Source organism: Erithacus rubecula (genome assembly GCF_903797595.1).
Source record: "Erithacus rubecula genome assembly, chromosome: 6".
In the NCBI taxonomy this organism is placed as follows: domain Eukaryota; kingdom Metazoa; phylum Chordata; class Aves; order Passeriformes; family Muscicapidae; genus Erithacus; species Erithacus rubecula.
In genome coordinates, this window is record NC_136688.1 from 6221963 (window position 1) to 6245000 (window position 23038).

General features: G+C 37.0%; 1 protein-coding gene across 9 annotated transcripts in view; it reads left to right on the forward strand.

Annotated features, from left to right (window-relative positions):
• Positions 1-23038, forward strand: part of SOX6 (SRY-box transcription factor 6) — a 369092-nt gene that overhangs the window by 102335 nt on the left and 243719 nt on the right. For 3 of the 9 annotated variants that reach the window (XM_079307920.1, XM_079307924.1, XM_079307925.1), the window contains exon 1: positions 7109-7641. The exons of 4 other annotated variants lie outside the window; for them this stretch is intronic. The gene's annotated coding sequence lies outside the window, so the exon portion shown is untranslated. Of the gene's footprint in view, positions 1-7107; positions 7642-23038 lie in introns of those variants that run through there. 2 more of the 9 variants (XM_079307918.1, XM_079307923.1) reach the window with 2 other exon arrangements.

Consider the following 23038-nt stretch of genomic DNA (forward strand, 5'->3'; position numbering starts at 1 on the left):
ATAGTTACTCAGAGGTACAGTTTAATGGACCCACGTGAACTTGTGACGTGTCCAAGGCTAATCAGTGCCTTGTTCTGCCCCAAAGCAGCAGGATTGTGTAGTATTTGACTTCTTTACCCAGTGTATCTACTGTGCTATGCCTCTAGCTGCTGCTGTGGCAACCTGAATGTTGTCAGGCTCCTGCCTGGATTCTTAGGTTACTGCTGGTTTTTAACATGTTTTTCTACATAACACATGGATATTCAGCAAAAAACACAGGACATGAAGTACCATATCCATGGAAGCACAGACTGTACCTGGACAGCTCTCTAGCTGCTGGATGGGAAATGATGCAGATAATTTGCTATATAAGCAGCTCTGATCTTAAAGCATGAATTCATATTCTGTGTAAGATACTAATGCAGATTTTATTACTTGCTCACTAAAAGAGTGTCGGCATACCTAATATATTTTAAGGAACAAATAGAACTTTTGGGAAACAGTGTGCTTGCATTGTGCATATCAATGCAGTAGCCATACAAAGATGCCTCTAAAATACACTGTTAGGTTGAATTCTACAAAGGAAAATAATGACAATTTCCTGACTGTGAGTTGTAAAGGATAGAGCCACCTATAACTATGCACAAAGTCTGTTTTTTGTTAGATGTTAGCTCTCCCCCCCCCCCCCCCACCCCTTTATAAATAAACTTAACAGTGTGTTTTCTGTCTCACAGAGGTGGTTTTATTCAGGAAAAAATAACAACTAAGAGGTGGCCAAAGAACACTAGTGGATGACACATGTGTCTGTGAAAACAGGTTCACATATCTTAAGATGTGATTATCTTGGCTGAACAGAAGTTTAAACAAATAAATAAATGGTAGTACTGGCTGATGACAGTGATATCTCCAAGTTGTAGGAGACTACTGTTAAGTTCAGACTATTTCTAACTGGATTGAATGTAGCTACATAGCTAATTTTATTAGCATTTTGTTTGCCACTTTTTAGCAGCTTGGATATTTTTTTTTTGTGAAGTAAATTGAATTTTCTATCTTTGCAAATAAGTAAAGTTTTGTTTTTTATGTAGGTCATGTAATCATATTAGTGTTTTCCAAGGCAAGTTGTCTCTTTTTTCAGGATTGGGACTGTGTGGTAAAAGTGTATAGTGGCAAAAAAGTGGCAGAATCTGTGTAAAAAGAAGACAAGTGAGAGAGGATTGACTCATGGGTATGAGATAATAATATAAAAATGATCATGCATATGGTTTAATTTGCTTAACCTGGTCGCATATTAATTTACCTGGAGAGGAATTGGATTGTTTTTCATTGAGTAAGTTTTGGGGACACTGGGATTTGAATTCACCCATTGACTTCCCTCCAGGCTGATGAACTTGCAAGTAAAATATAATGCAACAAAGGATTAAAAATTACTGAAAAGCCACTTTACAGTCATTTCTGTTCCTTAGTGGTCAGTTAGGGATCACTTGAGAAAGGCAGGAGATTTCTGGGAATGAGCAGACATCAAGGCCAACATAGCTGTTCAACATCTTATCCAACTTCCTACTAGTGTGACCTCTGAGGAACGCTGTCAACGCTGTGCTGGTATGTCTGGAAGGGCTTGGGCCGCGATCTTTGCGGACAAGATGTCGAGTCACAGAGAAAGTCCTTTTTCCCTCAACTGTTGGTAAAAGGCAGGTCAAGTGGGGTTAATCTTGGCTACTAATGATTCTGGCCTTTTCAGGATGGTATTGTTTGTGGTGCTGAGCAGCTGCCTCTGCTGCTGCTGTTTGGACCCCGTGTTGGCACTGGTGGCAAAGCTTTGGCGCTTTGCTGGTATCGGGTTGTGCTCCTCTGAGTGCTGGGTGACATTTCAGCTTGCCAGAGATGTGCACTGCGTGGCAGGAGGAGGATTGGGTCTGTGCACAGTGTTGGTGGTGCAGAACACTAATTAATATTTCTGTGGTTTGGAAAAAAGGAAGTTACTTAAAGCTTTATTTTGTCACTGGAATGTGAGAATTATTTTCTTTTGAAATTTTGTGTGAAACAAGTTTGCTAAAAATCCAATATTCAAAAACCTAGAACCTCAAGTACCGTGAGGTTTAAGGGAATGTTTTCTATTTGGCTTGAGTCTTTGAAGAGGCATTACCAGACTTTATTCTGTAGTATATTATAAGAAAATATCATCAACTAACTTAATTCTATGTCTTCAATGAGCTTGTTGCAATGAATAGTAAATTGAGAAAGGGCAAAAATATACCTGTATTTGGGGTGTTTTCATGCATTGCTGCCCTTTTGTGAGCAAAGAACAAAAGCAGAATTTATCACAGAGGATTAGGACTCTCTATTTCAAGATGTACAGAAGTGTATCAATAGCTTCTGCCCAAAAGGGGATGAATTTTCTGTTCTGTTCTTTTCTCTGTGCCCAGCCCAACTATCATTTATCCCATGGCGATTTCAAATGTTTTTCTCCTGCCTTGCAGTGTGTGAATGGGCACAGACTTCTTCCCAGTTAACATACAACAATCTCTTGTGCTGACTACTGAACTCTGATCTCTGGCTGGATGCACTCTTGTTTCTTTAAGCACATGTGGTGCAGAGCAGACCTGGAGCTGGGTAATTCATAAGAGCTGGGTGTTGTTATTGGTATTACTACTACTTGAATGAGCCTGTATTATTTTGCACAGCAGTGTGGTCACCTGGCAGCAGGTCATTAGCATGTTAGGTTTCTTTCCCTCACAACAATGCACAACATGCTAATTAGAGGGTTTTGAAAGCTAAGCAACCTGGTTTAAAATCAGACATTTTAATTTGCAGCTTTAATGGCTTTATTATAATAACTGGCTTGGCTCGGGGGCGATGGGGAGAGAAGCACTTCTCATGTTCCAGTAGAAAGGCCCAATATAACAGAGGCTGACAAAATTAAAAACCTCATAATTTGACCTTTGCCTAGGATAAAAGGCTGTTTCATAACAATTTCCTTTTGTTCTTTGTTTAAGCCATTACTCCAAAAGGAGCCTCCGATTAATCTAAGTAAATGCATCATTACAGTCCTAATCCATGTCCTTCTGTCAGTGTCTGTTTTAATTAAATAAGAAACACTAGCAGAAAGATATCACGCACAAAGCTGTGATTGGAGAAAGAGGGTTGTTTGATCAGGGTGAGATTAAAAAAGGCTTTACTGTTTTGTCCTTTTGCTCTAGATGCCATAATGTAGGTTAAAGGAAGGAAACTTGTCTAATAGTTTAGCACATTGCACCCCATTACAATATCTAAATAACCAGATTTACCCATGAAACTGTCCCAGACACTCAATTAATTATATACAGACCATTCACAAACAGATGATATGGCAACTTACTTTGAGGAATTTGACACATTAATAAAGTTTGGGACTGCATATGCAGTTGGCCAGAAATTGTATTCAAGTTGCAGGTTTTTTATATTAAATAAACCATTGATGAAAGGTACTATTTAGGTACTTTCTTTCTTTTCTGTACTTGTGGCTCACAAATTGTAAACGTGATGTACTGTGAGCCCGATTTAAAAAAAAAAACATTTTTGTTTCTCACAAAATCAGAACAATTATTTTACAGTGGTGAAGGATTGAAGGATCCATTTAATAAATGTCATAACATCCAACTAGTTAATATTGCTAAAGCAATGCATATGTAAGAGACTCTTCCTCAAGGTAGTGTTTCAAGATCCCTGTGGTGAGGGTTTTCTCCCATATCCAGGCCATTATTTGATGTAATGAAAAGAGAAAGTGTGCAACACAGAGATTGTTAATTAATTTAGCCTAACAAGATGAAGATAAATGAAGCAAAGCATGGATTGAATGAAGCAAGAGGTCTTATTTAGAATTTAATACTACTTTGTATTAGACATTTTTCAATTTACAAAAGAAGGGAATTTAAAGAAAAAGGTGTTCTACAAATGCATGCAAGAAAATTATTTATTTTATGAGCAGTTGCTAGAACAGCTGAAAATACCTTTTGGGTTAACCTTTAAGTTGTCCTCTCTTTCTCTCCCACTCCACACCCCTCCCCTTCCCCCCCAATTATTTTTCTCAGTTCGATTTAAAATATATTGATAGGAATGAGAAAAATTAAACCCTAAACTTTTCCCCATTGAAATCAATAGCAAATTACCAATGGAAACCATTGCAAGCCAAATTGTTACACTTTTTAATTGTTTATATTAATCTAAAGTCATAGCTGATTTTTGAGGAATTTGTGTGTATAAAGATGCATTGAGGCATAACATTAAAAAAAGAAAAATGCAGTAAGATGTAATTTCAGTTTGCATCCCAGAGTAAAAATCTATTGTTGTTTGTGTTTTCAACTGTCCTATTGCAGTGAAAGCTGAGAGGAATCCAGGATAGAGTTAATTGACAATGATTTTATGTAATAAAACTATGATTTTTGATTTGGGAAAATATTTTTTCTCAAGATCATGTCTGTTTTAAACATTTGTGAAAAGCTGTGGTTTCTAATTTCTTAACAATTAAAAAAACCCCCAAGCTTAAAAGGCATGCCAGAGATTTTTTATGTCTCTCCTTCCCAGACCCAGATTTTATATAAAGACTATACAAAGCTAACAGTAAGCTACAATTTGCATCAGTTCAGTCACTGCATCTCAAGGTGTATATTATTCAGTTTCCAAATGTCAAAATTTAGGGTATGATTCTATAGAGGTGAAAAAAAACCCCAAGGTCTGTCAATTTTAATATCTAAAAACTAATTAGCGCAAAAAAAAAAAAAAAAAATGTCCTGTGTTGTGACTGATTAGGGCTACCTTTATCAGTTTGTCCTAAACCTTGAACTGTAAATGATGACCAAACATTTTAGGCCATTAAAAAAAAATAAAACTTCCTCATTTTTAGATGAATTGGGTCTGTCCACTATTTGACCTTCTGCCATGATTGCTGTCTGCAAAGGAAATGCCTTCCTTCCTTTTGCATGAGCTAGACAGGACAGCGTTATCTGCAAGCAGTGTCACAAGTAGTGGTCGCCACAAATAGCATTATTATGGTCCCTATGTTTTTATCTTGGGGGTCATGAACAAATCCATGCAACTGCTTCTAAAGATTTCAATAAATAGGACTTTTTATCCAGACAATTGGCTTTTATATTACTTTTAAACAAAACTACTAGTCCATCAAGAGTTTCAAAAGGAAAACAATTCTACAGAGTGCTGGTATGGCAGCACAGACCAATCATTATGGCACCCATTCTCCAGTCCTTTATTTTTCAAGTCCACAACAATAGGTTGTTGATTCAATGGACAAGACCAGAACAATTAAGTTCTCTGTTTAGCAGCAGTGCAGCATTTTAATGCCCTCCTCTAATAATGGTCTCATTATTGTTATTCTAAGACTGGGCCTCAGGAGGAGGAATATTTGCTGGAGGTACGTCATTATTTTGCAAATTTCGATTAGCTCATCATGTTGTCTGTACTGTGAAAATCGTAGCTAATTAGGGCAGTCAGTTAGACTACCAGCTTTTGAGCTTATGAGTTAAAAGGTAGCACACTTGATAGGCCAATGATGTGAAAAAGGTGGTAAAAAGAGGGATTAGAGCTGTTGCCTTAGTAACTCTAACTTCCATCTGTGCGGGAACAATGGACCTGTGTTTCTCCACCACCTTGGTGTAAAAATTGGTTTTGTTTCGAAAGGAAGGGGCTCTTTATGACAATCTGGAATTCAGCCTAACGGGGTGTAGTTTTAGTTGTTAGAAGAGACCATTGGAGGATAGGAAAGATGAAAGGTCATGGAGAGCTCCAAGGACATGAAAGGTCATTGTCTCTCGTAACAATAGGGGATTGTTTGGTCCCATTATTTCCAGCCAACTACTCAGTCAGGTGATAGAAAAGATACTACCAGTTTAGTCAGGTGGAACAGGAGAGAAAGATAATGCACCTTCTACAGCACAAAAGATAACTATAATTCGCCTTTATTAAACAAAGTTGCACTTATTTGTGGCCATCCTCTGAAGAGGGTTGTTTACTGACTTACTATTCCAGCCTTCTTTGTTCAGTGCTGCCTCTGTAGGCATCACATCTCTGGGAAGCAATCCAACGTGTTAGAAAATGTTGTTTAAGCTTTCTTCCCATGAAGAGAAGCCCCCAGGAGTACCACTGATGTGATACTTAACAATAAATTTAGTTGTTGTAGCTTTCTCGCATTATTGGCGTTCCTAAAAGGTTTTCCTTCAAACGCAGAATAAAATTAGCTATAAATATGAAATAAATTAGCTTCAAAACTTTATAGCATTTTATCTTAAATTCTACAGCACAAATTGCAGAAAGTTTACAGCAAACTATATTATGCACTGCTGAACAGAGAGCAGAGACCCATAGTTGTGTAAAAATAGATTAGCTATAGGACTGCTCTTATGCAAAGGGAAGTAGATAAAGTCTCATCTTTAAAGTCTCTATGCAGAAGCTTTGGGACACTCTGTGCCTTTGTTTTAAGCAAAAAACCAGAAATGCTGCCATGCTTTTTAATAGAACAGCTATAGCAGAGTCTATGAGGAAAGCATTTCTGTTAGTAAATAGAGCTGTCACCTTTTATATTTTTCCAAGAGCATCCAAACCCCCAATTTACTGTTTTTCGGAAAGATGAGTTCCCCCCCTGCTTTCTTATTTCCCCATTTTTGTAACAATGTGCATTAGTCATCCATGCAACTAGTTTATTTTTCTTTTCCTCTTACCTCTGTCTACAATCAAACACATCCTAAGGTCCATCACCTATCTCCTAAAGATTAATTTCTTTAGCTGAGTATTTCCAGTATGTTCCACATTCTTATATGAGATCTTTAAACTCTTTTACCATGGTTTGTTTTATAATATTTTTACTCATTTCACAACAGAGCTGCCAGAGCTGTATTGCATTTTTATGAAACTGATGACATATATGTAATTTACAACATATATATAACCACTATTATACTTGAAAAAAAAAAAAAAATTAATTTTTAGGTATCCCATCTTAAACTGCTCTGACCTCATTTGAACTCCCCTTTTTAGCTATTCTGGGCCTCTCTTATCTCATTTTTACTCCTGACCACTCTTGCTCTTGCTTTCTGACAACACAGATGGGTGGCCTTGCACAAACTGATAACTGTGGCAATTTCTCAGCACACTATTCACTAATAAAAGATGTTATTTTCAGAATTAGGCAGGCATGTGTCATACTTGCTCACTGGCTGAAGATGGGAGGGCGAGCTGTGGCTTCCTGGGAGCGTGCAGTCGTATGAGCCATTGGACTTTACAGCTCTCAGGTTGTTGATGCATTGTTTTACCAGCAACTAGGTTAAGTAATTGGAGTCTTTCAGAGAAAGGAAGTCTTGCTTTAAGTGTTTGTAAGCTTTTAGTTTTGTAAGATAATCTATTCTTAATTTTTCTCTTTAGCTTGCTATTTAGTTCTCATTTATGTGCTAGCCTATGTTTAGTTATTTTTGTATTACAATGAGCCTAAGAGTTTAGGCTGCTTAGTTCAAAATGGGAGCCCTGCAAAGGGTTAACCAGCAGAGAATTACAAATGAACTATCAGGAAAGTTGATTATTAATCCAGCAAGAGAGAAAATATCCTTCCAGTTAGCAAGAATTAGTACCTGAAGAGCTGATAATATTGTTCGGGCTGTCGGTGTGGAATGGCAAAACCAGGTAAGCTAATCATCTCCTCAAAGGAACAAAATCTTTTCTTTCTGTTTTTCATTATAAGAGAGTTTAGTTTTTAAAAGGATCTTTGTTATTTTACTTAAAGTATCAGCATGTGAAACAGCATATGTTGATCCTCAGTTTCCTCAAATGAATGAAAGAAATTAAACTTGTGTTTGCCTTTGGTAAGAAGATACATTTCTAAGCCATATTTCTAAGCTACGCAATGTATGTAACTGTGAAATATCATAACAATTCTTTCCTGCTTTGCGGTTAAGTGTGAGAACTGATTACAAAACCTGAAGAGTCCTTTGCAATTGCAAGCTAAAATATTACGTAAGTCTGTCTTTAGTTGTGCTTGGACATATTGTGGGGGTTTACAGGAACTTTTATGTTGCAGAGCTCTTTCAATTAGAATCATTAGATTTCAGTTTTCATGCTGTATGAATGATTTTTTTTTTTTTAAGTGTGCTTTGATATTGTGGACACATTTCTGTTAGTTAAAAAGCTTTTTCTTTTTTTTTTTTTTTTTAATACGGTTTCAAAAATCTATGATCTGAGGTTAGAAAGAAATGGATGTTTGGTGAACATACCACTATGTTTATACAGAGAAATGCAAATGAAACCATTAGGTCAGTTGAATACAATCTCATAATTTTGGTAATTTTTTGAAAGCTCGAAGTCCTATCTTAGGAAAACTTTTAAATTTGTGGCCCTACTACTAAACAGTTGTGATAAACATTTATGTTTCTCAATGTAGTCTTTATTTAACTTATTATAGGAGTTGTGTAAAAGTTTTTCAATGACAATCTAGTAGTGTGGAAAGTAGAAAGTCTGTATTGAAAACTAGAAAGTCTGTATACAGCATTTGGTAGCTTTTCCTAATTGTAGCTGTTACTTAAATTAGTAGCAGTTAAAAAATTCCTGATTTACTTGTAGAGTGGAATTCAATATGCACATGATGTGACTACAGTATCTGTCTTGGTGGAAAAGAGTCCAGATTTTAGCCTGTCATGTATGAAATAGCCTGAAAGCTGTATGAGAGGGATTGTGGTGATACAAGAAGGAAAATACGGATAAAAGTGAAAGTATTCCAAATTTAAGGGCTGAGCCCCTGTAGCAACACAGCTCTACAGGGTAACTTCTCATGAGCCATAGAGAAAGGAAGAAACCTTTTAATTTTGAGCATGGGATTAAGATATGGCCTGGGGCAAAGGAGAAAGAGAAAGGAAGAGGCAGTGTGGAAAGTGAAAGGGAGAAGTGGCGTGTGACAGCGTCACCGTTTCGCATGTGACTTTGGCCTCCTCGAGCAGAGGGACAGCTGGTGGCCAAGTTCTCTGAAGGGCGTCTCACCACATTAGAGTAAATTAAAGTCCTAGAATTTGCTGATGATGGTGGCATTTCGGGAGCTATGCTAAATACTCAGATGTACATAGAGGCAAATAACATCTCGAGGCACATTTTAGCTGAGTATTTTAAGGAGAGTGGGGACAACGTAAATAAGCTGCATTTTTCCAGTTTGAACACCAGCATCTAGGAAATATATAAAGAGCAAGAAACCCAATGATGAAAAAATTATCACACAGGAAATGATATACGTAGAAAAAACAAGATTGTAATTAGTGGAGGAAAGTAAGAAACTGATTAGAGAAATGAAATTTCCCAGATGTTTAAGGAAAAAAAATGAAAGTTAAATTAGATAAGCTCTTTTAACTAGTATTGGAGAGGAATGCTTCCTTCAGAATGGGAATGCTAAACTTAAAATTAGAAAAGAGCTGGCAACTTGGGTTTAGCTCAACTGTTTTCCTGCACGAGTGACTCTTTGGAATGCTCTGCTTGGAACATCATCAGGAACAACTAGTATAGAGCTGTTGGAGAAAAAGTAAAACACAAAATGAGACTCTCTGTATGCTTATTTGGAATGATTAAGGTGATTATATTACTTATGTGTGTACTAACCCACAAATTATACAAATTGGTGGGATTTTGAAGTAGTACTTCAAGATTTATTATATTTCATGTATATATGTAGTTGACACTTGAGCCTCTAGCATTGTACTGGTTCAACTGGTTCATTTTAAAATTAATTGTAAGCATTAGCTTATTGACAAAATCCTAGATCATCAAACACTACCTGCAAATGAATGATAACCATCTTAAACCAGTGTGAAATAGCAGTTATTTAATTATTATTATTTATATCAACAAATATAATGTTCTTGAGCAAAAGATAGAAACAAAAGATATCAAGCAGAAACTCTGGGGTTTTTGTGTCCATTCCAGTGGCTTGTTTCAACAACACAATGGTGTAACCTGTGACAAATGTCCCCCTACAAGGCAGTTTAACTGGCACCACTGCTTTTGTGCCAGTTCCTGTTCTCAGCTGTGTATTACAGGAAAAAAAAAATGGAGGAAAAAAAAGCCCCAACCAAAAAAGTCAGACGTGTCTGGAATAGGTTGATAAGAACATCATCTGATTTACTGGAACTAGTTTGACTGAACAGGGTGTTCAGTTAAGTGAAACTGTATTTTCTTCAACTCAGACCTGTTTAAAGGCTTAATGTTGAGGAGAGATGAAGCTCCAGAGGTCTCTGACTAAGTAGACATACATCTGGAAACACAGCTGCACTCAGGGCAGGCTGCAGAAGCAGTTAGCCTGCAGCAAGCAAGCCATTCTTGTCACCACATGGTTGGTGCAGTAAGATGAGATGATGTGGAGGGTGGAGCATAAATATCTATATGTTGCTTGATTCTCTACTTTATAAAAACCTGTTAGTAGCCAGGAAGAAGCTTGTCTACACAAACAGATGGCCAAAACAAAGTTTGGGCCAGGTTATTTTTGTTTCTTGGACCACACCTTGTCTGTGGTGACAGTACTAGAGAGAGAAAGTGTTTCAGTTCATTAGGAGCTCAGTGAAGCTATATGGATAACACTGAAGTGTTTTATAAGATTCAGTGTAAAGCTGCAGAGTTCAAGGAAGCTCATGTCTTATTAGCTATGGCTAAGGTCAGTTATCCACACAATGAGGGGGAAACTCTTTCATAAACAAGTAGATAAATATGGTGCAGGTGGTGCTTAGCCTTGCTTCAGGCTGTGATATTACCAAAAGAGCTCACAAAACCTCCAGCTTCTGCAGAGTCCTTATGGAGCATCAGATAGAAAATTACAAAGTTGTGTCATGGAAAAAGGACAAATTCAGGGCATTTTCATGGCTTTGTATACAGATGTCTATCTGTACAAAATATTAAGGAGAGAATATAGAATCATTAGAACTCTCCCTCTCAAAGAAAGCAAATTGTAAAATTATTCTAGGGCTGAAAAAACAGATTAAACGCACCTCATCTAAACATCAGAATCAAACAGACCTAGTGTCTTGTAGGTTTTGCTTTCTGAAACTCTGTAGTATTCCATGTCTTTCAAAAAAGCTGGTTAGATACATAGGTGTTTATTAGCACTTGATCCTTGTCTAATAACAGAGAAAAATTATATAAAAGACTTCATTTTGCCTTTGGGGCTATTATTTTTATTGTCTTATGAAAAATAATTATATTTTTAAACAGCTGCAAAAAGAGGAGCTTGAAGAGTTAATTGAATCACATGCTGCTAAAGGAAAACATTTTCTTTCCTATTTTTTCTCAACTGAAGTAGGACTTACATGTGTTCCTTATTACACCCAACATATTCCAGTAGTTTTTTAAGAAGACATACTCATGAAGCACTGTATTCTCAGAGACACTTTATTTTCAGGCACTAAATCCTGGAGCAATCAAACATGTGTCATTTTTTCACCTTCTGAATAGAGTTCTGTGGCTGTAGAGGATGATAGAATATGACATCCATAGAACTGTAGAATGTAAACCCCTGCCTGTCTTTACTACACAGGTTTTGGGTGTATTTTTATAGATGCCAGAGGAAAATCTGCTGGCATTTCTTTCAAAGATAGCACAAATCAGTGTTGGTGTAGTTATTAATTATTCTGTGGTCTTTAGGCCAAATGTTTTAATGGTAATAAAAATCACACAAAGACAACCAGCCAGGACAGAACCCACAGCAAATTTGCTTTAACTGTAATCACCCAAGTTTGTGAGAGCCAAAGGACAGCAAACTGAGTGTTTTCCCACAAATGGGTCTTTTTTATGGACTGGACTGATGGTGTGCAGGTGTTCAGTGTCGGAGGCAAATGGGGGTGTTCAGAAAAAAGTGGAGATTTTTTCAGGGCACTTTCTGCTTCAATAGGTCAAACAAGCAAAAGCAAACTCCATGGTGCTGGGAGAAGGCCAAAGCTGGGCACTTCAGATGCACATCCTTATGGTATTTCTACCTCTGAAACAGGGATGGATAAAGTAAAAAAATGCATAAAAGTTTGTCTGCTGTCGAGTAGTTTATGCTCATGTGCAAGTTTCATGGCATTTTACATGTGTTTAAACCTCAGTGAGCATTGCAGTAGCCAGATCCTAATTGTTTATTTTTTTTTCCCCAAGCAAAGTTTTTATCAGGGCTGTGCTTGTCTAGTTCCAATTTAAAGAATTGTTCTACCCCCATATTAATTTGGATTTAAAAAAAAAGCCACATACAACTATACACCCCACTTTTTTGCATTAAAAATGTGAGCTAAATCACAAATATCCTTGTTCTTGCTTTACCAAGGTAGGCTTTTAGCATTTATTGAGGTAATATATACAGTTTGCCAGTGTTTGTACTGAACCTTTCTTGCCTGTGACTTTTCAATAGACTGCTTTTCCTTTGAAAAAAAGTATTTTTGGGACCCTGTTGATTGATCTTCCTACTTTTCCCATCAGTTGTGGTCTGTTTAACACTATCACCACCTTAGAGAGCACAGTGTTGTGCGAAAACAAAGTAGCTGCTGGTGACCCCGTGACAACTGTCTGGTAAACCTGATTACTAACCTAGAGCGTTGTTTAATCTAAAGGCCAAATAAAACCCTGCAGGAGAGAAGCATTGTTTTGTTCTAAATGCCTATTAGGAAGGGAGCTGCTGTGTTGTAAGCAGCAGAATAATAAGCCTCCCTGGCTTGTCAGGGTTCAGATCTAGGCATTCAGTGCATACTTGCCGAGACTTCCTATTGCAAAGAAAGAGCTAAGTTTTGGAATTGATGTCGAAGTCAACTAAAACAATAATCAGTAATAGCAGCTTTGTGTTTCAGGGAGGATCAGAGCCTGCTTTGAGCTGTGCTGATATAGTTCTAAAGATAGTATATGGACTTCATTAGGGTTATTCTCTTCTGCACCCTACAGCTGTGACATGGAATCCAGAGTTACTGGGTCCTCTGTCTCCTGCTATCTGCTTTTAGCTGGTTTGTTTACTTTGGTAACAAAGAAGGGAATGAATAAAAGTGACTACTTCATCTACTACTATCACTAATAATTTCAGCATTGTATGAGAAATGTCTCTTTCCCATTTTCCTAAAACTGAAGTTTTCAGTGAATAAATTGGAAAGAAAGCTCAGTGACAGCAAAGTATCAAGCCTTTTTATAAATGTTTTTTTTTCCCCTATCCTGCCATTCATTATCCTTTAAGGGTATAATCAACATGCTTAGGTCACAGATGATCATATAAGTTGTAGAAATTTTAATTCATCGGGGTGATGTTCTGATTTTACTTCCATAGCTTCAGCAGTGAAGCAACCATTTTAGTATAAAAAATGTGCCAGTGTGGTAAAATGCCTCTTCAAAAATTGTTAGAACTATACAAAACGGGTAGACTGATACCAACCAAATATAGAGAGACTGAATCATACAGTAGACAACTGAAAGAAAAAATGTTTGTTGTTGAAAAATACATTGTTTTGTGAACCTGTAATATTGTTTCTAGAACCATAGTGGGAAGAGATCCCTGCTTTAGAAAATTTGTGAGCAAGCACTATATCAATTACTCTAGCTCTCACTACTAACAATTAGGTTAGTGAATTCCATCCATTTTATGTATAGGTGTGTCAGTCTAAACAGCATGTAATTATATTCAGGTTAGAGAACTTTTACCTCCATATTTATGTATCTGTGTATATAAGCATGCACACAAATGCATACCCACATTGATACAAGTTCATTTAATCCATTGCTTACATGTATTCTACATATGCAAACACATAGGTGAGCATATATATATATGCATCTATCTAATGGTCATGTATGTACATGTGCATAGTAATACCCCATGTGATTTTCACACTAATATTTGGTGCAAATCTTCACACTTCCTTAAAAATACTGTCTGTCTTTCATATAATTTTACTCATAGGGATGACAATCTGTCATTTAGAGGACTAATGCACTATGAGCAAAAATTATTGAGAATTACTTGATAAAACAGGAGTAGATGAGAGTGCTTGTGATTCTTCCAGGCGATTGGTAGCACTTTTATTTGTGTAACAAATAAAACAAATGGGTCAGTTATAACATAGCAATGGGCTTGTGACCATTCCTTGCACTTGCAGGATTTCTATTATTAAACAAATAGAGAATTGGACATTGTACATGTTTAATTATTAGCTAAAATATTATTAAACTTGTGTTCAGAGATTATAGGGATACTATCAATAGTTCTATCAATTATTTTTAATTTTTTTTTTAAGATTTCTGGAGAAAATTCATTAAAAAATACCTTTCTGGCAATCTAGTAGTAGTCCATGAAGGGCTTGTGTCTCCTAATTTATGTAGTAGTCTGGAACATAATTCCTTTTCTCATTGTTTCCGTCTTCTGTAGAACACTATCATCTTCTAATATGATATTATATTGTGAAATCTGAAAATTAACCTAATCAAAATAGCTTTGAGATGCTTAATTAGATTTTTTGTGCTAGTAGCTTTGTTTCTTACAAGACTAAGCAAGTATTAATTCTGTTTTCTAGTATTCATCTTACTTTACTAATCAGATTTCTTTAATCATAAGAAGTGCTTATCACTTTTCTGTCCCATAAAAGATAATAGGGTACACATACTTTGCAGCCTGAATCCATATGAAATGTTTTCTTAAATCCTTGAAGTCAGTGGGTGATTAACCTTAAAAGTAGCACCTGTATTTTTAATAATATTACCACTGACAGCTTTATTTTAATTATAAGATAATTTAGGGATTTTTAACATACAATTTAAGAAAGCACCAGTTCTCATTATGTAATGTTACAGAGTTTAAGCTGGCATTCATGTGTGATTGGGAGAGATTTGTTATTGGCCTGACACTATCAACATTGTACTGCTGAGCACTTGTGTTCACATTTGTGTTCAGTGGTGGCCTGAGATTCGTGGACCAGTAATAGGAGGCCAAAAAAAAGGGGTTGTTGTTCCATTTTGATTTCAACAGCTTTATTCCCTCCTAAAAACTCTTTTGAAAACTGTCAGTCATTTACTCTACCTACCAGGTGATTGTGAACTCACTGGTAATGTTTTGCTGGTGTTACCATTTTAGTTTGCAGATAATCTTTCCTTTTTTTTCCTTCAGTGCTATTTAATGACATTGTCATAGCTGAAGAGCCAAGTCTCTCTCAAGTCCATGGAGTGGTGTTAATTTAATTTCATTAAACCTCATGAAGACCATTAAGCTTCATACAGCCACCTGCACTTTGCTTATAAATTAGACATCAGATTACAAGGTCAGGCTGTAATTTTCATAATTTAGAAATAATACCAGATCAAGGCTTTTAATACATTGGTTTGTTGCCTTATGGCTTTGGATAGAGCCAATTTTTCTCTCTGCTCTGCCCCAGACATGGCATAGTTACCCGACCTTTGTTATCCTATTGTTCTGGTTTATAGGTTGATAACCATTCTGTGAGCTATGAGGTGTGGACCTGCCCCTGCTGCATTCCCTGAACTAAAAAGAAAAAGAAAAACAAGAAAGAAAGGAAAAAAGGAGCCCCCCTTCCACTAACCATTAAATTGTAGGGTGATCTGGAGATAAAAGCAGAATCTCTTTTTTGCTTTTCAAATATTTGCTTGGCCTTCAAAAGGTATTTGCCTTTTGTGTTTACATTGGATTTATTTTTTTGGCCTACATGCAGAAAGAGAATGATACATTAAAGAATAATGGACAATAGTGAGGAAAATGCTCTCAGTTTCCTCATCTAGCCTGTATTTTCTACTTTAGGTTTATTTTTTTAATCTTGTCTACTTCTATTTAAATAGAAACTGCTGAGTATTGTAAAGGGTTGTAAATGTGAAAGTATCAGATGAAGTACAGTACAAGAAGATTATCCACAGGTTGGCAGGCAGTAATGAGAGTTGGCAAAGTGCCATTTTCCTCTATGAACCTTTGGGACCTCTGTGTGTGGCAGAACAATGTAAGGCTTCAAAAGCCAGTGATCTGTCACTTGCAGGAGTGCTTTCTGCTGTTCCTGAGAGAGGCAGGTGAGGTTTGTCTCCATAAAGTTGTATAAATCTTCTCCAAGGCAAAAGGAAGATGCTTTGGCTGAGAGTAGATATCTGTCTCATATCATCTTCAATTCTCTCCCTCTGGATGGCATTAGAACTTCCATGGAACCTGCATTGTCCCTTGTGGATTTACTTTCATTGAAAGAACAGGATTTAAGCAAGTTTGTTTAAAATATAATTTAATTAAAACCTCCACTCTCCAGGGAAGCACCACTTTGTACCAATTGCCTGTTCCAAGTTTATATTTTTTTGTTGCTCAAGTCAGTCCCTTTGTTGTTTTACACACAACTACTGCATCATCTAAAGCTTGTGATTTTCTTAGAGTGAAGTCATGAGATTGAGATATTTCCATATCTTCTTACTGTAATGTTTAATATTTTTTTGTGCTACTAACTTAAACATGACCCAATGATTTATTTGAAGCATCTTGATTAATGTGCTTTGAAAACATGGGCATTTATAATAGATAAAAATATATTTCACCACATGTATGTCATAAAGCTCTTAGTATGTTACAGTTTGTGAAAATTACAGTCAGTTAATAATGTGTCAGCTCCCCACTGTGTGCTTCGTAGGATACTGAATGGGTGTTACAAGATTTATTTGCTGGATTTTGCAGGTTTTCTGTAGCGTGTCAGATGCCTTGCTGATTGCTTGGTGAAGCCTGGAGCATGAGCTCCCTCCTGCAATGTTTACTTTAAGTCAATCTACATTTGCTTAAAAGTATGACAGGATTAAAATCAGATCACCTCTTTGGAACTTTCCTAAAAGCCTGGATTCTTTTTAGTGAGACTGTTGTGTGCAATTTAGATGCACACGTATGTGGGAATCACAGTTTACTTGATAGGTCTTAGAATTACATGGAATGGATTGTAATAAAATGTGTATTGTAGTGTTGCTAAAGTGATAATAATATTGCAAATAATTTATATGCTACCCTGAGATTTTGAAGGGGGGATAGGGAGTTCTTTGACTTTGTTCATAGTGTAGTTACAAGGACTCTCTCTCCTTTTAAAGCTTTCATCCTTATGAATTTCTTCAACCTGTTCATGTCTTCTAATTCTTTCATTCATAGAAAGAACTACTTGGCCTTGTTGATACAGTGTTATTTTTCACCTAAAATCTTAGAAAGTACGAATGCTCAGTTAAGTTTTGAGCTCTTTTTATTCGTTATCTTTCTGGCGATTTCTTTTTTTTTCTTGCTGGGAATACATTTAAGCGTTTCTGTTTAAATGTTTCCATTAATGTCCTGCCATGCAGGTAGCCTTCAAATTTAGTTAAAAGGTGGAGAAATACCTGTTTCCAAAAAAATATAAAATCCTGAAGACAATTGATGACTGGGATTAAAACTGTAGGAGTGTGAAGATGGCAGGCAATCTGGGCAATGCATAGGTGGTGTCTGTGGAGTTCCATTGAACTGCCATATAGAATGTTATATCAGGATAACATGGTTTAAAATGGATAAGTAAATTTCTGTGTGTCTTCAAGAGCATCAAGCACCAACTTGTATAGCAACTGGATTTAATAGGCAAAAGAATCAAAGGGAGTTTAGAGAAAGAGAAATTGTGTGAGCTGATTTAGGATTTGAGGCTCTTGTCTGATGCTAATAAAGGTTTCTGATGTCATTCTTTTTGTAGCTGTAATGTACACTACAGAAATAATTTGTATAATGTGTGCTTGTATGCACTATCTTGAATGAGGTATATGTTTATAATTTCTGGCTTTCAGATTTAAATCTGTGAACACAGCAAGAGCTCAATGAGTTCTGATAATAATAGTCCTATAATGCAGAGATCCTGAGAACTTCCTTGCAAATGGAAGGAGTCATTAATCTCACAAAAGTGATAGAGAAAGAAACTTGCCAGAGTTGCAAAGAATCATTTCTGCAAGGATCACACAGAATAGATTAGACCATAATCAAAATATTTTTGGGACATCTTACCATTTTGAGAGTGGTAGCTTTGAGAATCGGTGTTTTGAGAAGTATATTTCAGATCCAGCACTTTGCCCATGTTTCTGTCTCATGTGCCCTAAACCCACACATATGAAGAAATATAGACTTTAATTCTCAGTCTGGTTTCTACTGAGACCATATATCAGGAGGGTAAGGCTCTTTTCCAGGTAATTTTTTTGGGAATTATAACCTTTGCTTTCTTTCTGTTTCTCTTTCCCATTTTATGTGAAGCTGTGTATGCAAAGTAGGAGTGATAGAAATTTCTAGAATTAATATGGAACAAAAATTCATGTTTTAAGCTTTGTTGTCTTTTAATTTGAAACTTCTCCAAACTTTCTTCTTCATTTAAAATTTACCTTTCTTCCTCACCTTGTAAAAACATATTTATTTTGTGTTGGTTTTTCTGGAACTATTAAAAGCACTGTAGGCAGATGTGGAGATATCATATAGAGTATTTCTTGCGTGCAGAATGAAATGGTCATTTTCCTTCTGTCTTGTACTTTCCTATTTTTTATATATTTGGTTGTAATTGTATTTCATTGTGGAAGGTGCTTGCCACAAACAGGCTGAACTGGCACACTGCTGGGGCACCTTCAGGAGGCCCTGTGGGTCTGCAGAGAGTGATATGAGCTGATAGCATATTTCTATCTTTCTAGCTCAGAACTTGGAATATTTGAAATAATAAGTTTGCATCTGGTCATTTTCATAAAGTTTTTGGCAAATCTAGAGGAGGCATTCCCAAAATCTTCTTATAGTATATTACCATGCTGGAATAATTCCGTTCAACCTTTCAGTTGATGTTAGGTGACAGCTTTCTGGTAGGTGCTGGGCAGATGTTTGGTCCATCAGGCACCTTAATCTGTCTTTCAGTGGTTTAAGCTTAACTTGGTCTTTGGGCTGGTTTTAAAGTGCCTCCATCCCTCATTTCCTCCCCATTCCCCAAAACCCAGTGTCTTGTAAAGCCACCTGGGAGAGGCCCAGGCATCTCTTGGCCCTGCTATTAGCCATTCAGAAGTAGGATAAATGGGAAGCACTCCAGATCCTCAGGTGCTGTTAGAGCTGCTGGTGACTGCAAGGGGAACTAGGGCAAAGTGTGGACCCATTGCCACTGGTGAGCCACGAGGTCTGCCTAGTAAAGCTGCACCTTAAAATATCTTGAGTGAAATCCTGATTCTGCTGAAGTCACTGGGTACTTTAGGCATTAATTTTATGTCAGCAAGGATTTCACCAGTATTTTTATTTTGCAGCTGTAGAGGGGAGGATGCCTGAACCAAGATGAATGTGACTTCACGTTGTGAAATAGATTCTCTGCTAGTTTTATCCTTGCCTTCCTCCCATCTGAATAACTGTAAATGATGTTCTCTGTTAATAAGTGTGTACTTTGTCTAAATTGCATTTATTTTTCTTTTGACATATATATCATTTTACTATTAATCATCTCCTTCTGCTCTTTACTGTACAAAGACACTGTTGTGCTGATGGGACATATTTAATCTTTGGTATGTTGTATTTTATTTCTATTGTTGCTTTCCCATTTCTTTATGGAAAAATCTTTCTTTATTGACTCTTAAATCATGGGTTAAGCCCTTATTGAAAACATGTTCTGTACTTTCTTGTGAGTGAAAGAAGTTCTTTTGAGGTTGTAGGCTAGGCTTATACAAATACTTCACTATACAGTAGAAATTCAGAGGTCTCCTATATGTTATCTAAAACTAGAAATATACCCATTTACTCAGTAGCACATCATAAAAGAGATGCATACTATGTTCACATCTGTCAGTGCCTTAAGTCATCACTCTACAGCCTTTTTTAAATTCTTTTTATTGAAACCAAGAAACAAAACAAAGACAAAAAAAAGCAAAACCAACATCAATTACATGTCAACATGACATCAAACAGCATAATATATCAGAAAAATAAATGTATGATCTGGTGACTCAATGATTTCTGTCCATATGGCATTTACAGAGAGGTAAAAGAAAAGGCAAATAGCTACACATCTGTATTGGGGAAAAATGTCCAATATAAAATTGGCCATAGTGACAGCATCAGAAAGCTCTCAGCTGAGATTGCTTGGAAATAAATAACACATAGGAGAGGAAGAGAGGTTCCAACAGTCTTGCTTTATATATATTTAGAGTTTTGTGCAATGAGAGGCATGCAGGTATAAATCTTTGTATAAAAAGATTACTTAAGGATGGAGATATTCTGCTTGCTAATGCTAGGTCCAGCTTTATAGATGGATGTGTAGCACAGCTGCATGCAGAGTGATGCAAAAATGCAATGAGGAAAAAAAAAATCTGAAAATAAATGTGACTATCTGGTGAAACTATTAAAATGAATACTGACTCCAAGTCTATTTGTATATTTGCTGAAAGACATATGAAAAAGCTTCTTTGTATAAGTGCTAAACACATGAAAACCACTGAGAATCAGTTAAGCCCCTAAAATAATAATCTGGGAATTCCATTCATTATTATAGCAAAGGGCATCATAACTTTATGGTAAGTAGGGAGGGGTGGGAGAGAGGTGAGACTGTGGGGGTGGGAACTAGAGAAAGAAACCCCAGAAAGATCCAGAATCAAACACAGCCTCTGTTATTTGAATTTGTTGTTCATTTTCAATGGAGTGATAACTGGAGCAGCTCAGCCTGAACTGCCTGGCTCGACACTCCCCGTTCTAAGGAACTTGGATGTGTTTCACAGCTTACATCTGGACAGCAGGGCACTGGGAAAAAAAGGCACAAGGATGGATCACATTCTCTTTGCACAGTTAGGGCTTGAACCTAATATATGATAAATGTATGTAAAATAAAATACGTACACGTAGACACATATATTTATGGATCTACGCACACATGTTCATGTGTGTATAAATGCAGATTCACAAAGGATTTCTCCTTGTTTTGTTGTTAGGCTCAGTTCACAGATCTATGTTCTGTCTCTTCAGAGTCAATAGAAGTTACCTTCTGGAATTTATTTTGCTTCTTTTTTTCTTACTCAAGCTGACTATTTATTCAGTGCTATCTAAGATCTCTTTTTGTTAATCTTATTACAAGTACAGCTATAGGCCTCAAAGGAGGTGATAAGTGACCCATTGGACCTGGAAATGGTGCTTTCTGTGAGAGCAGGGAATATGTAATGAACTCCTTATCTTATCTTTTAGATCAGTGATAACTTGAGCGAGACCACTTGGTCAATATTGTACATCTCACTCTATGGCCACATCTCCCCAAAGCAGTGACATAATGTGTTGTGCCCAGTGTGTGCAACTTGGCTTCTATGGATGGTAGAGCACAGCATATTGCAGCACAGAGCCTGTGGGGAGCACAGCTCCTGAGGGGAAAATAGCAGTACATGGAAACCTCAAAGGAAATTTAAGAAGGGACAGTGTGAGTGTGTGTGCGTGTGTGTTGAAGTCTGAAGGCAGAGAGCTATGAGGGCTATGTGGAACATTTCCTGGAGCTTACCACTCATAAACATGGCAGGATTGTCAGCCCTGCAGTGTCCATCCCTTCCCTCTGGGCCCCTGCCAGTGCCCCTGTGCCTGTCAGGTGCTGCATCCCATCCACACAGCATCCTCCTGTTGGTGTTCTAGCACTCTGCCACCCCACATGTCAGCATCCCTCTACACTGCCCCCCAGATGCTTGGGTGTCAAAGTAGCTCCCTCCATTTCTGCTCTTTCCATTTTGTCCTTGTTGCTTCAGGTTGCTAAAGGCAGGGAGTGTAAACTAAATCTTTTATTTGTACACTCATTTGTTTTGAGTGAGCCAAAAGTAAACCCTCAACTGTTATATCCCACTATTTATTAAAATGGCATGTATAGAGTAGCAAATAACAACCTATTCCTTTGTTTCCCTGCTCTATTATGACTTCATTGTAAATTTATATTTCAAAACTGGGCTCGCTCCATTCTCCTACACAGAAAAATCCCTGCAGCCACCAAAACACTTTGGCACATGATATGTCACACCTTAAAATCTTTACAAGCAGCTGGTATCTCTTCATTTGCCTTATCTAGACATAGATCAGTCCCTCTCTGTAGTCAACACAAGTGAAATGAAGCCTTTTCTGCAGCAGGTTGGCAGCAGTGGTGTGTAGAAGCAGCATCACAACCTGTAAGGACTGACCCATCCTAGAGGAAAGAGAGAACTTCAATACTTCCTTCCAAACTACTCCAAAACCTCTTTAGCGTCGAAGTGTCTCTCTTGGAAGCATAAAACATTTAGTTCTTTTGCTCCAGGCAGAACTTTTAAACCTAATACTTATATAAGTAAACTGTCCCCTCTAGTTCGCACATTAACTTATAATGCCACACTGGCAGGGCTGTTGGTTATATTCTGGGTGTGTGAAGCAGGCAGCTGCTGGAGATGGGCTGGCAGGCTGACATGGGCTGAGGTAACATTAGCAGCAAGATGGATTTTGGTTTTGACTGCTGCCTTAAGGGAAATTCCTGAAAATGTTTCTCTTATATATTTACTGCAAGTAGTCCATTTTTTACATGTTTGGGTATCAGCGTGATATTTCTGCATTTCATTGTGGTTCATGTTTTTGGGCAATGAGATGAAGTATTGTGCTGCTGACAATATTTAAATAAAGCCTGGGTGGCATTTTGCAATGAAAATGAGAAGATTTTTTTTTTTTCCCAATTTAAGTTAGTACGAGACACAAGAACACAAGTGTCTACTCTTTCAAGGAATTTATAAAGTTGGCAGTGATGTGGTTGTGTAGTACTATGCCACAGTTACCTTTTGACAGCTTCATTAGCATTATGCAAATATTTCTGTCAATTTTTGAACAAGCTACATTTGTGATGAAAAACCTTACCGTGTGGACAGGAAAACTTTGCACAAAGTGTAGATTTAACACCCTCTTGACTCCAAACTTTCAAGAATAATTGTCTTTTTATTTTGCTTTGTAAACAGACACATTTGAACATAAAATCTGTAATAAGAGGGAGCTTGTAATAAGGGAGAACTTGTGGCAAATACTGTGACCTTCAGTAAACTGAGGAAAGATACCACTTCTAATCAAAGGCAAAAGCCATGATCTTCCTTGTTG